The sequence below is a fragment of the Aethalodelphis obliquidens genome, unplaced genomic scaffold (assembly GCF_003676395.1).
Source record: "Aethalodelphis obliquidens isolate GAN/ISIS:26980383/991018 unplaced genomic scaffold, ASM367639v1 scaffold90, whole genome shotgun sequence".
Lineage (NCBI taxonomy): Eukaryota > Metazoa > Chordata > Mammalia > Artiodactyla > Delphinidae > Aethalodelphis > Aethalodelphis obliquidens.
This window is the reverse complement of record NW_020838034.1, coordinates 4507847-4520793: the sequence shown is the minus strand read 5'-3', so window position 1 is coordinate 4520793 and position 12947 is coordinate 4507847. Positions and strand designations below refer to the sequence as shown.

Here is a 12947-nt window from a genome sequence, read left to right as displayed (position 1 = left end):
CTGCCATATCAGTAAACAAATGGTGTTGCAACCATCAAGCTATCACATTACAGGCTACCCCCAAGGGTGATCCCTGAGGGAACCTAGAATGGAAACAGGATGCCCACTGCCAAGCCCTCAGCCACTGTAGCCACACACACCTCCCCTTCCCCCTTCTCCACCAACCTGACTGTGCACCCTGAGGGGACTCAGGATAGGAAAGAACAGGATCCTGGCCCTATATGGCTAGGGTACATATCAAAGAAATGATTTCAGTGAGCCCAGACTCTTGCATCTTCCCATATATAGTAAGGTGCTAAATTCCTTAACTTGAGCTATCTGGTTTTCTTTAGTTAACAGTAATCTTTTGAAGTGCTGACTACCTGGTCTTTGTTGCAAAAACTCCTGTATATCCTGGCTCCTCCCTTACTTCTTTGGAATAGTCCCTCAGAGTTATCTGAGAGGCTGTGTCCCAGTCTTAAGTTCTCAGTATTGTCTGCCAGATAAAACATAATTCTCAACTTTTAGGTTGCACACTTTTTTCAGTTGACAGGTCCATTTAGTTGTTTAGTTTTCAAGTAGCTGTAATTAATCCAGCCTCAAATTTTCCACCAGAACAGTAAAACCTTCTTCCATAGTTACAGTCAAACATATCAGGTAATATTCCCAAATCACTTTTATCTGACTGTCTGTCTGTCCATCTATCTAGTTAGTTGGCCTCCTAGTTAGTTTCTTTTTGTCTTAAGATCATCTCTTTCTATCTCCAATCCAGCTCTTGAGTTGCTCTGTAGGACAGCTGCAGGGCTATAATCCTGGAGCTTTCCTTCACCAGTATTCGTCCCACTTTAATAATTCCTCCCAGATTTATTAAAGTATAATTGACAAAAACTGTATATATTTAAAGTGTTACTGTGTAATGATTTGATACACATTTACATTGTTAATGATTACCACAATCAAGTGTATTAACACATCCATCACCTCATATAGCTACCTTTTTTTGTGTGTATGTGGTAAGAACACAAGATCTAATATCTTAGCAAATTTCAAGTATTCAATACAGCATTATTAACTATAGTCATCATACTGTACATTAGATCTCCAGAACTTATTTATCTTATAACTGAAAGTTTGTACCCTGTGACCAACATCCCCCCATTTTCTCCCAACCCCTGGCAACCATCATTCTACTCTCTGCTTTTGTGAGTCCAACTTTTTTTGGATTCCACATGTAAGTGAGATCACACAGTATTTATATTTCTGTGTTTGGCTTATTTCACATAGCATAATATCCTCCAGGTTCATTCATGTTGTTGTAAGTACCAGAATATCCTCCTTTTGTATGGCTAAATAATATTCCATTGGGTGTATATATATGAATGTGTGTATACATATGTATATAATATCTCCCACATCTTTATTCATTCATCAGTTAATGGATGCTTAAATTGTTTCCATGTCTTGACTATTATGAATAATGCTGCAATGAACATAGGAGTGCAGATATCTCTTTGACATACTGATTTCACTTCCTTTGGATACATTTCCAGAACTAGGATTGCTGGATCATAAGGTAGTTCTATTTCCAATTTTTTAAGGAACCTCCATACTACTTTTCACCGTGACTGTAAACAATTTACATTCCCACCAACAGTGCACAAAGATTCCCTTTTTTTTCCATCCTTGCCAGATTTAGTTATTTCTTGTATTTTTGATAATGGCTATTCCAAGAGATGTGAGATGATTACTCATTGTGTTTTTAATTTGCATTTCCCTGATGATTAGGTGTTGAGCACCTTTTCATACACTTGGCCAGCAGCATCCTGAGATTCCCTGATCTCTTGCCTATGTCAGTTTCCCTGTATCCTGGAGCACCTCTTCAATAACTTCCTGAGAACAACAATATGGGATATACATTTCTTGAAATATTACTTCTTTGAAAATATCTTTATTCACATAGGTTGTGAATCATTTGTTTAATTTATTAACGTAGCTTAGAAATAATTATCCTTTACAATATTGAAGGCATTGCTTCATTGTTTTCTAACTTCTAGTGTGGTTGTTAAAAAGTCTAATTTCAGGGCTTTCCTGGTGGCGCAGTGGTTGGGAGTCCACCTGCCGATGCAGGGGACACGGGTTCGTGCCCCGGTCCGGGAGGATCCCACATGCCACGGAGCGGCTGGGCCTGTGGGCCATGGCTGCTAGGCCTGCGCATCCGGAGCCTGTGCTCCGCAACGGGAGAGGCCACGGCAGTGAGAGGCCCATGTACCGCAAAAAAAAAAAAAAGTCTAATTTCATTTGAATTATCATTCCTTATAATATGATTTTTTTCCCTCTCTTTCTCTTTTTGGAAAATTTTAGCACTTTTTTACACCTAGAGTTTTGGTATTACAAGATGATACTCTTTGACATATATACTCTTATTTGTTTTGCCACTATGCTAGTCACTCAACCTGGAAGTTGATGATCTTTAATATTTTGAAATATTCTTTTCATTGATGTTGTCTCTCTTCCATTTTCTCTATTTACTTGTTCTAAAACTGGTATTTGTTGGACACTAAACCTCTTCTATTGATCCTCACATTTTGTTTCCTTTCTCTTTCATTACCTAACTTTTTTCTTCTTTTTAATACACTTTCTGGAAGACTTTTTCAACATTCTCTTTTTAAATTTACTAATAGAATAAATTGTCTTTAACAAACATTTTTGTTATAGAAACATTTTTTGTTTCATGAATGCACTCTATTCTCTCATCTGTTTGAGAATATTAAATACATATAAATACACATGCATCTATATTTAAATTTTTCTCTCTTCTCTATGCATTGTCTCTCTTCTCCCCAGTATTCATGTTTTTTTCTGTTTGCTCCATCATGGTCTTTCATGTTAGAAACGACCTTGATTTTTCATTTGTATCTAGGAGAGAAGCTCTAACAAACCAGTTGGAAGTTCTATGTATATGTCTGTGTATATAGGACAATAAAGTGACAAATCATTTTTCACTGGGAAGTACCCATGTCAATATCTATAGATGTATTCTCTTGGGATTCTTTATTTCCCCAGGGAGGATTACTGTAATGTTCTTTCTGGTGGCTACACACCTTGTTGCCAGAATTCTGGCAGACCATGGGGGAGAAGGAGCCTGAGGGGAAGTCTTTCTGCTTGCTGTATGGACGTTTTCTTCTTCCCCTATTTTCTACACAGCATTTTTCTTTAGTTCTGCAAATATCTCTGGAAAGTGTGAATTTCCAGTATTTTACCTGAATGTGGGAGGGGCACTGACATTGCTATGCAGAGTGGAGAAGGAACCCCCATTTTACATATTCTGGAAGAGCCACATTTAGAAAATTAAGAAAGTTGGAATGAAGTCATTGTCGAGAACTCTGAAGGATCTGAGATTTACCTTCCTTCCAAGCTTACAAGTGAGCCTGCCATAGTTCCATGGATGTAGGTAAAAGATGCAAGACACCTTGGACTGAAGCAAAAGACATTATCACTCACAGCAATAGTATTGACATTTGCACCAGTTCTCCAAGTCCCAATTCTTACAGAGGAACACAAAGAGAGCCAGGAAATACCTGAACAGGCAGTGAGTTGCGTTAGAAAAGTGGAACTCTAAGCTTAGGGAACCTGAATCTGAGATAATATAAGTATGCCTGTCTACTCTATGCTCCAGAGAGAGACACTCTATCTTCCAAGGCTGTTCACTATAAAAGTACACTTGAAATAATAATCTGGAACAAAGGCAGTCAGTGTGTCTGCTCACAAGACATGTAGAAATGCAAGAGACCCAAGGAGAACTGTCAGAGTTCAAATATGCGCAGCAAAGTCTAAAACGGAAGGACGACGTGTTGTGTGTGACAGTGGGTGGGCATAAATGTTGGCTTCTATAATAAAGTGTAGAAATGTTGAGCATCACCTATGGAGGAAAAGCAGTGTGGCTTTTATAAGGGGACTGGATCCTTTAAGAGGCTAGATGAACCATTTGCTGTATAAATAAGAGAAATAATATACTTTTAGTTCAAAAATTGGAAGGGCTCTCTCTCTAACATTTGAGCCATTAAAATGAAGAAGCTTTATCATGGTTATATTAGAGGTGGGTAATAAAGGTCAAGATTAATGGTTATTTATCTCCATAGAAATGTATATACTTCTCAAAGGTGTGAAGATATAAAGTCAAATGAAAATAAATGGCAGGAATTTCTTTGCAGCTGTCAGGAAGAGGCAGGTAAATTTCAGTGAGAAAATGAAACATAATGCATTAGAAGAGGAGAGCATAGAGTATGATTAAAGCACAAAGTGCTCTGAGTTATTAATTAAAAAGAAAGTATAATTTGAAGTTACTGTGGGCTATTCCTCAGTATGCAGGGCTAAATGATTTTTTTTTAAAGATGGATTTAATTAGCGAGCATTAAAAACAAAAGCAAGAACCCTCACACAAATCCTTGGTTCACCTTCATGCAGTGCAGGTGACTCCCCATCTATGCTACTTGAGAAGGTTCAGAGAAGAGCTGGTAAATGCCCTCGTGAGAGTGGCAAGGGCTCCTGTGTGCAAGTAGCCTGATAAGACAGAGACTCTGAAGTCTGCAGTGGTAGAAGCAGAGAAGGGATGTGATTTTACTTCAATACATTATGAATAATGTGAACAGAGCTAATACAGGTTCATTCAACTGACACAATATTAGGAAGTACACAATGACATATTTAGTTCAATCAAATTCAACCTTTGTATTTTGGAAAATCCCATACACCAACGCACTCTTCAGCTTCAGGGACTCAGCTGGGTTTCTCTTTCTTCCTCACAGGAGGCCCCAAGGACTCAGTCTCTTTAAAGCTGCTATGAACCACAGAGCCTAGACCCATTCAGAACCACACTTGTTTCCTAAAAGGGACATGATTGTCTCTAATAATGATAAAAATCATGGCCAACATTTTCTGAGATCTTACTTTGTGTCTGTCATTTTGCTCAATGCTTTATGCATTAACCTATTGGAGCCTCACAATATTCTTCTGAGTTAAGAACTAGTATTGTATAGGTAAGGAAAGTATGTTACAGAGAGGATCAGACCTTACCTAAGGTGAAATAAAATTCAATCGTAGGAACCTATGACTTCAGAGCCTCTGTATTTAACTGTAGTGATTCTCTTGCTGCTTCATCTGTATCTTTATAAATGCTGATCCCTCTAACTAGATGTCCGCAGTGACACATGCATCATTCACCTTTTCCTTACTGTCTTGGATAATACCTCCTTGACAGTATACTCTGGCCCTACTGCTGAGTTAGACGCCCCTCCTTTATGTTTCCATACCATCTTATACTAACCTCCATCATAGCACTCATTACTCTGTACTGTCTTTCTCATTTACCCTTCTCCTCTAATGATGTTCTGAGTTCCTTAACATCAGGGATTCTTTCCAATGAATTATTCAGTCAATAAATATTTATTGAGAAACAAGTATGTTGTAGCCATTGAATCCATAGATCTTAGTACATAGTAGAGGGATCAGAAATATTTGATGGACAAATAAATGAATCAATACTCTTCTTTGGGATTCCTCTCCCCTTAAGATCAATTGTGGATTTTTTTCCACTAATCTCACAGAAAAATATAGGAGTTAATTGCATAACCACATTGAATAAAATATAAAACTAATTGCATTCATGCAAGCTTCCTGTAATTATTGCCTTTTATCTTTAGCTTCCAATTCCCACTCTGAACTGATCACTGTGAGTCTTCCTGGTTAAGCACTTCATGCTTAAGGATCTCTGCTGGTGGGAAGCCTCAAACCTTATATATACTTAGAGTTGACTTATATAACATTTACTAGGTGCCAGACACTTTTCTAACCACTTTGCATAAATCAACAAGTTAGTCCTCAAAACAACTCTCTGAAGACCAAGCCGTTTTAGAGATAAAGAAACCGAGACACAAAGAAGTTAAGTAACTTGCCTATGGTTACATTGTTAGGAATTGGAGGATAGAGGATTCAGTCCTGGGCAGTGTGAATCTAGAGTCCATGCTTTTAATCACTGGGCCCTATTGCGTCTCATTACTCTCTATTTCCTCTAGAGCCATAATGATGGGCAATTGCATTTTGACATATTGTTTGTGGGAGATCATTTGGTAAAAATTTTGTAGAGAAGAACAATACTCTATTAAATACTCTTTAAAGTTTAGGATGCTCATGGTCTCTAACTTTGCATTTTCACTTCCTGGTGTTCGGTTATGTGTGAAATGGCATGTTTATAGAGTTTTCTGTTTCAGAATTGTTTACAGTGGCAATAGCTAGAAAAAAAAGGACCAAAACATTCATCAATAATAAACTTGGTTAACAAAATGACATATCTATAAAGTAGAAAGTTACGCCACCATTGAAAAATAATCAGATAATTATTTAAGTGCTCTACAGAAGGACATCTCAGATATTGTTAAATATAGTGGGGAAAGTATTAACGTGTATGTAAACACATATGTGCTTTTATATTAGCTAGTATATGCAAGGCATCTCTATATTTATATACTATATATTGCCTGGAAGGAATATAGGGTGGAGGGATAAAGGGAGGAAGTGTGCTTACTGACTATGTTAACGTGACTTTGCTATTTAGTTGTTTTCGTAATACAACTTTACTCTTCCATTACCTTCATCAGCATGGCATTACTATTCCAAAACATTCTTGCCCAGGAAGACAAAAGTTGTATATAACTTTATTGTTCTTCTTAGGAAACTCTACCAAAAACTTATGTCAATGAGCATCAAACTGTTTGGATTTTTAATAAATAGCATCAAATGACTGTTAATGCTCTAAGGAAATTGAAACTCTAATCTCAAAAGTATTACTTTGTTGAGTCTATCAGTCCTAAATTATTAAATCATGATCCTTACCCAATCCTAGTACAGTCCATGAATTGAAAGACTGACGTACGCCATACTCCGAAACTTTGTCAATAGCCTAACTTTGCACTTCCTTCTAACTTTGCACTAATACTTTGTCAAGGTGGTATTCTCCCTTATCAAAGTAAGAATAATCTCAGCCTTGTTTATCAGTAGGTTATTGGGGTAGTATTTTCAAGGAACCAGCATCCTAAAAGCAACAGGAAGGAAACTGAAAGAAGAATGTTTAACTATAAACCTGTTTTACTTTTGGATTGCTGTTCAATGTCTGTGTGTTACTTGTTCAACAAAAGAATTGGAAGAAAGGAAGGAGGAAAGAATGAAAGAAAGAAACTAAGGTATTGGATGGGAACACTTCAAGAGAGAATATAAATGAAAAATCCCAGACCTCAGTCCTTTGTCATTTCAATATGTAGCGGCAAAGTAGGAGCAACCAACAGAGAAACAGCATCTATGATACAACTGAGCTGAAAAAAAAAAAGTTCCGAATGCTTTAAAATTCTTAGATTGAAGCAGAGTCATTTGTAGAAGAAAGGGAGAGAGGAGGACTGTAATTTATGTTTGTGGTTGTGATTAAATTTCATGAATTCTAGAACACCTTAGACGCAAGGGGCAAGTAAACTTTAATGTCTCCATATTAAATTCATTGTTTCTTAAGTAACTGAGTCATTCTTTGGAGGGGAGGAAAGATTCTGGCTGCACCAATTCAGGTAAGCAAGACAGAGAGTAGAGTTAACTTGTCACACTGGCATGCCATTTCTTCCTCAATAAATCCAGTGGTCTGGGTCCTGTCTGGAGAGAAAGTGCTGTGCAGAAGGAGAAAAGAGCTGGAATTGAAGTTGGAGATCCAGCACAGACTGCTTTCTTCTAAGAAAAGATGTTTGCTTGTATCTTCCTTCCTCAGTTTCCACTGTGGGTTCAGTGGCCACCCCCCCTTCCAAATTTGATGAGAAACATTAGTCTATCCATCCAAGAAAGACAAGACACAAAGAGAGCCACATGTGGAAACATTATAGTCAAATTGTTAAATGCCAAAGACAAAGAGAAAATCATGAAATCAAGAAGAGATAAACAACTCATCACATACAAGGGCCCCAAAATAAGATGAACAGCTGACTTTTCTTCAGATAGTAGAGTCCAGAGTCAATAAAACACATCTAAATTGCTGGGAGGAAAATCCTGTTCATCAATAATTCTTTTTTTTTTCCCCCAAGTTTTCTTTTAAAGGAAATGTTTAAAGTACCCAACCTTAAAAAGTGACTTCAGGAAAAGAAATGCAAGTAACTGTGGATCTGAAGAATGTCTGTAGGGAATGATCTATAGCTTCCTCTTAAATACAATCTGAAGCTTTCAATGCATGATGCCCAAGGTCAAGAATTCTATATTTAGCAAAACTATCATTCAAAAATGAAGGTGAAGTAAAGACATTTCCAGGTAATCAAAGACTTGAGAGTATTTGTTGATAGCAGACCTGCCTTACAAGAGTACAAGAGGAAGTTTTACAGGCTGAAAGGAAGTAACACTCGACAACAATTGGAGACCATACAAAAAATATAAATAGTACCAATTATAGTAATTACATAAAGCATAAATGTATGCTCCTATTTAGATTAAATTTTGTTATCAAAAGTGATCATTTATCTTTCCCTTCCTACCCCAGCACTGGCTCCCATGGTGGTTTCATGCATGAATCTCTGTTCCAGTAAACCATGACTCCTTATATTTGCCTGTCTCTGCAATCTTAGGGGCAGTAGTTTTCCCTGTGTCCTCACCTTTCTTATGGATTCAAGAACTGTTGATTTTTCAGCCTGTTCAGGCTTTCACTTTCTTTCATTAGGATAGAATGGTGTGTTCCACGCTCCTTACATGTGGAACCAGGAACCAGAATTCCCAATCAGATTTTTTTTTTTGTCAAAAAAATTCTTTCGAATAAATCCCCTTTCAAGCATCCAAGTTGAATTAATTCTAGATTTAGTTAACTGTATGTGTTATTATAGTTTATTTCAGTTTATGGTGTACACTGAACATCTTAAGTTTGAATTTTATGCTGTAGACCATATTTTGACCTCATAGAAATCTCAAGAACTAGAATCAGTGGGCATCAATTTAAAGGGCTATATACTTATAATATTAACAATAGGCTGAGGTTATAAGAACATTTTTTTTGAAATTTGTACTTGAAGCTCACTTTTATGCTGGCCCTAGTTGTGTCAGATGACACATCACCAGTCACCTGAAACCTTGACACCAGTGACTTTATTTACAATATTTCTGTCTGGAAATTTTGCAAAACTACTTGAGAAGAGATTTTAATATCCTTCCAATAATCCTGGAAAAGAGCTTTATTATCTACAATTATGTCAAGGCATTCTTGACATCTTTACTTTTTTTTTTGCGGTATGTGGGCCTCTCATTGTTGTGGCCTCTCCTGTTGCGGAGCACACGCTCCGGATGCACAGGCTCAGCGGCCATGGCTCATGGGCCCAGCCACTCCGCGGCATGTGGGATCTTGCCGGACCGGGGCACAAACCCGTGTCCACTTCATCGGCAGGCGGACTCCCAACCACTGCGCCACCAGGGAAGCCCCGACATCTTTACTTTTAAGTGTTACAGACTCTGATTAGAGTTGGTCATTGAGATCAACTAATTTTAACATTTGCTGATCTCACTATCATGTTTGAAGTAAGCTCTAAAGGCATAGCTTTACCAGATGATCACCATGGTGAGATGAGAAATACAGAGGCAATGTCTTCTTCTGGCTAATGCTATCCTGAAAATGGTAGAAATAATGAAGATATAAGAGTCAAAAGGACAATTGCAAAGGTAGTAGTCAGAAGACTGTCAGTGACAGAATCAGTGATTGGACTAGCAGAAACCAGGTCCAACATGACTTAGACATAACAGAGAAAATGATCAGTGAGTGGATCACAAAAGGTTAGCTAGAGAGTGGCCACAGCCTGAACCAGTGATAGAAGCAATCCTGTTGCACACACTGAGGATGCCAGCCTGACACATGTCCTCCAGTTCTTGAACTGAGTAAGAGTGGGTTGCAGGTGCCAGTGAAAAGGTATTACCCCATTACTGCTATGGGTTGGTGATAAGAAAGCAAAGAAGATGATGATCTGTGTTTCACAGTTCTCCAAGACTCAGATACTGATTCTTGCCTACAAGACTTGAAAGCAAAATGAGATAATGCCCGTGCTGAACATCTCTGAAGGAAACAGGACACTAAAAAAGAAACACAGGGAGAATGTGAAAGTGATAGCTAGTAAAGATTATAGTCCCAATGATGACATTATCAGCCACTGTTATGAAGTATAGGCTTAGGGGCAGAAAAAAACACTCTTGAAAAATAACTCACTCACCTCTACGTGTATCATTTCATTGAAAAATTTTACAATAAGAAGAGATTTAGAGAAAGTCAACATTATTTATTAACACCAGGTACTGTTCTTTTTCTCTAGGGAGTATACTCTATAGATCAAGAAAGAGACATGTCAAAATTTACTTCAAAGGAGCATTGACCTCCATGTCTGGAAATGTGGGTAGTAGGGTAGCCTGAATGGCCCTTCCCAAGCCTGGCCAAGTACTAGTCATCTTCTCTACACAAAGAAGCAGGAAAGGAGAGCCCAGGACTCAGAATACTGTTCTGGCACACTCCCGGGGCACATACTTTGTGTTGGCAGTCACATTGACAGAGACGAATGGATCAATCCCAGATATTCATCATCCTTCCCTGTGTTGCTGCCTCCTCATTGTGTCATCAAAGGCCCAGATCAAGGATGAGTACAGAAGGTATTGAAGTGCCAGGCTCACTCAACACCTGCGTCTTCTTTGACCTGTACCCACCTCCTTAATGGTCAAGTAAGGTAGTTGTTTTCATAATTCTGCTGTTCATCTTATGTTGAAATTTTCCCTCCCTCCAACCCCTGTCCTAAATTTAGTAAATCATGAAAAACTTCTTAATTTGTTCTCAAGAATGGTGAGCTTTTGGCCAGTGGAAGAGCACTGATGTTCCCCTGAGCCTCAGACATTATTCAATAGTGCTGCTCAGAGTACTGTGTAATCTGTTATATAGTTAGAAACTCACCTCTCCCTTTCCTTTGTCCAGTTCATTCAGATCCAGATCTTCCTTAGAGTTTAGGCCAAACTCTACTGCTGTTACCGAGATCCTCTTTAAAGATTTCTCCAGCTTTGGGTGGTAGCACCGCCTTGTTCTCTTTTTTTGTCCTTTTGACTTTGTACCTGCTGACTCTCTCTGGCAGTGTCATCATTGTGACTATCATTTGCTTGGATTGTCACCTCCATACTCTGTTGTACTCCTTCCTGAGCATGCTGTTCATCTCTGAGACCTGCTACACTCTGGTCCCTACATTCTGTCTGGCCTCCTGAGCCCATTGCTATTCAAGACTATGACATCTAGCTCTTGAATGCATGAGCTGTTTCATGTATGTAACCAACAACTGTTTCCTGTTCATGGCCATGCAGTATGAACACCATGTGGCCATCTGCAGCCCCACTATGGGATTCAGTCATTGTATTAGAGTTTTCCAGAGAAACAGAACCAAGAGAATATATATTGATATATGTAAGAGATTTATTATAGGGATTGGCTCATGTGGTCATGGAGGCCAAGAAGTCCCACAGTGTGCCCTCTGAAAGGTGAATAGCCAGGAAGTCTGGTGGTATCATTTAGTCTGAGTCTGAGGGCCTGAGGATCAGGGGGCAAATGGTATAAATCCCAGTCTCAGTCTGAAAACCTGAGAACCAGGAATGCTGATGTCTGAGGGCAGGAGAAGATGGATGTCTCAGCTCAAGCAGAGACAATTTGCCCTTCCTCTGCCTTTTGATTCTATTCAGGCTCTCAACAGATTGGATCATGCCTGCCCACATTGGTGAGGGTGATCTTCTTTACTCAGTCTACTGATTTAAATGCTAATCTCTTCTGGAGACACCTTCACAGACATACCCAGAATCAATATTTTACCAACTAAATCTCTAGACATCCTTAGCCCAGTTAAGTTGACACACCATCACAGTCACCCTAGGTAAGAGGCCTATGCCAGTTGGCATCTGGGTCACTGGGAACTGGCCTGGACATGACACTGTACAGGTAACATCTGTGTTTGGCCTGCCCTTCTGTGATACCTTGGTCATCTCTCACTTCTTTTGTGATGTGAGGTACCTGCGGGAGCTGGCCTGCACAGACAGACATCACTGTCAGTGAGATCATCAAGTTGTCATCAGTGTCTGTGACTTTGTTTTACTCATGGGCCTGGTCTCCGTCTCCTATGTTGTCATCTTCTGCACCATATTTAAGATTGCTTCATAATCTTAAGATTGCCTTGGAATCTTAAGGCCTTTGCCTTTGAGTCAGTAGAAGGCTTTTGCCACCTGTACCCCCCACCTCACAGTGATCATCATCCACTATGGCTGTGCCTCCATCATTTACCTGAAGCCTAAGTCCCAGAGTTCCCTGGGGCAGGACAGACCCATCTCAGTGACCTACACCATCCTCACTACCTGGTGGACCTTGTCATGTACAACCTAGGGAACAAGGAGGTCAAAGCTGCTCTTCACACAGCCACGGTTTAGATACTACTCAGGGACTTCCCTGGTGGTCCAGTGGTAAAGAACCCGCCTTACAATGCAGGGGACATGGGTTTGATCCCTGGTCAGGGAACTAAGATCCCACATGCGGCAGGGCAACTAAGCCCGCGTGCCACAAACTACAGAGCCCACGTGCTCTGGACCCTGCGTGCTGCAACTAGAGAGAGAAAACCCGCATGCCACAACTAGAGAGAAGCCTGTGTGCCACAAAGAAAGATCCCATATTCCTCAATGAAGATCCTGTGTGCTGCAACTAAGAACTGATGCAGCCAAAAATAAATAAAATAAATAATAATTTTATTTTTAAAGATACTACTCAACCCTTAGTGCATCAGACTATGACAGCTTCTCTTCGTGTACTCACTCTTCCAAAGTGTTTACGGTCAGGAACACCCTCCACTACACCAGGTGCCTCCGTGGGTTCTGCTCCTGCAATGGCATCTCAGGAGACAGCTCCTCTC

General features: G+C 39.4%; 2 pseudogenes; both read left to right on the top strand.

The window, feature by feature from the left end:
- Positions 1-11463, top strand: part of LOC113614022 (olfactory receptor 10J5-like) — a 109543-nt pseudogene extending 98080 nt beyond the window's left edge.
- A 41-nt stretch (positions 11464-11504) lies between these two features.
- LOC113614023 (olfactory receptor 10J3-like) lies at positions 11505-12508 on the top strand (annotated as a pseudogene).
- Positions 12509-12947: the final 439 nt, after the last annotated feature.